The following is a 2,500-nucleotide window of genomic DNA, read 5'->3' on the forward strand; positions in this document are numbered from 1 at the left end:
CAACGACACCAGAGATTCCGAGCAGTGAACTATGTTAGGCAAAGGGACAACGTGGGTTAGGTTAAGGGACAACGTGGGTTAGGTTAAGGGACAACGTGGGTTAGGTTAAGGGACAACGTGGGTTAGGTTAAGGGACAACGTGGGTTAGGTTAAGGGACAACGTGGGTTAGGTTAAGGGACAACGTGGGTTAGGTTAAGGGACAACGTGGGTTAGGTTAAGGGACAACGTGGGTTAGGTTAAGGGACAACGTGGGTTAGGTTAAGGGACAACGTGGGTTAGGTTAAGGGACAACGTGGGTTAGGTTAAGGGACAACTTGAGTTAGGTTAAGGGACAACTTGAGTTAGGTTAAGGGACAACTTGAGTTAGGTTAAGGGACAACTTGAGTTAGGTTAAGGGACAAATTGAGTTAGGTTAAGGGACAAATTGAGTTAGGTTAAGGGACAAATTGAGTTAGGTTAAGGGACAAATTGAGTTAGGTTAAGGGACAAATTGAGTTAGGTTAAGGGACAACTTGAGTTAGGTTAAGGGACAACTTGAGTTAGGTTAAGGGACAAATTGAGTTAGGTTAAGGGACAACTTGAGTTAGGTTAAGGGACAACTTGAGTTAGGTTAAGGGACAACTTGAGTTAGGTTAAGGGACAACTTGAGTTAGGTTAAGGGACAACTTGAGTTAGGTTAAGGGACAACTTGAGTTAGGTTAAGGGACAAATTGAGTTAGGTTAAGGGACAAATTGAGTTAGGTTAAGGGACAAATTGAGTTAGGTTAAGGGACAAATTGAGTTAGGTTAAGGGACAAATTGAGTTAGGTTAAGGGACAACTTGAGTTAGGTTAAGGGACAACTTGAGTTAGGTTAAGGGACAACTTGAGTTAGGTTAAGGGACAACTTGAGTTAGGTTAAGGGACAACTTGAGTTAGGTTAAGGGACAAATTGAGTTAGGTTAAGGGACAAATTGAGTTAGGTTAAGGGACAAATTGAGTTAGGTTAAGGGACAAATTGAGTTAGGTTAAGGGACAAATTGAGTTAGGTTAAGGGACAACTTGAGTTAGGTTAAGGGACAAATTGAGTTAGGTTAAGGGACAACTTGAGTTAGGTTAAGGGACAACTTGAGTTAGGTTAAGGGACAACTTGAGTTAGGTTAAGGGACAACTTGAGTTAGGTTAAGGGACAACTTGAGTTAGGTTAAGGGACAACTTGAGTTAGGTTAAGGGACAAATTGAGTTAGGTTAAGGGACAAATTGAGTTAGGTTAAGGGACAAATTGAGTTAGGTTAAGGGACAAATTGAGTTAGGTTAAGGGACAACTTGAGTTAGTTTAAGGGACAACTTGAGTTAGGTTAAGGGACAACTTGAGTTAGGTTAAGGGACAACTTGAGTTAGGTTAAGGGACAACTTGAGTTAGGTTAAGGGACAAATTGAGTTAGGTTAAGGGACAAATTGAGTTAGGTTAAGGGACAAATTGAGTTAGGTTAAGGGACAACTTGAGTTAGGTTAAGGGACAAATTGAGTTAGGTTAAGGGACAAATTGAGTTAGGTTAAGCGATAATCTGGTACAGCCACAGTTAGGTTAAGCGATAATCTGGTACAGCCACAGTTAGGTTAAGCGATAATCTGGTACAGCCACAGTTAGGTTAAGCGATAATCTGGTACAGCCACAGTTAGGTTAAGCGATAATCTGGTACAGCCACAGTTAGGTTAAGCGATAATCTGGTACAGCCACAGTTAGGTTAAGCGATAATCTGGTACAGCCACAGTTAGGTTAAGCGATAATCTGGTACAGCCACAGTTAGGTTAAGCGATAATCTGGTACAGCCACAGTTAGGTTAAGCGATAATCTGGTACAGCCACAGTTAGGTTAAGCGATAATCTGGTACAGCCACAGTTAGGTTAAGCGATAATCTGGTACAGCCACAGTTAGGTTAAGCGATAATCTGGTACAGCCACAGTTAGGTTAAGCGATAATCTGGTACAGCCACAGTTAGGTTAAGCGATAATCTGGTACAGCCACAGTTAGGTTAAGCGATAATCTGGTACAGCCACAGTTAGGTTAAGCGATAATCTGGTACAGCCACAGTTAGGTTAAGCGATAATCTGGTACAGCCACAGTTAGGTTAAGCGATAATCTGGTACAGCCACAGTTAGGTTAAGCGATAATCTGGTACAGCCACAGTTAGGTTAAGCGATAATCTGGTACAGCCACAGTTAGGTTAAGCGATAATCTGGTACAGCCACAGTTAGGTTAAGCGATAAACTGGTACAGCCACAGTTAGGTTAAGCGATAAACTGGTACAGCCACAGTTAGGTTAAGCGATAAACTGGTACAGCCACAGTTAGGTTAAGCGATAAACTGGTACAGCCACAGTTAGGTTAAGCGATAAACTGGTACAGCCACAGTTAGGTTAAGCGATAAACTGGTACAGCCACAGTTAGGTTAAGCGATAAACTGGTACAGCCACAGTTAGGTTAAGCGATAAACTGGTACAGCCACAGTTAGGTTAAG

The sequence above is a fragment of the Schistocerca gregaria genome, unplaced genomic scaffold (genome assembly GCF_023897955.1).
Source record: "Schistocerca gregaria isolate iqSchGreg1 unplaced genomic scaffold, iqSchGreg1.2 ptg001059l, whole genome shotgun sequence".
Classification (NCBI taxonomy): Eukaryota; Metazoa; Arthropoda; class Insecta; order Orthoptera; family Acrididae; genus Schistocerca; species Schistocerca gregaria.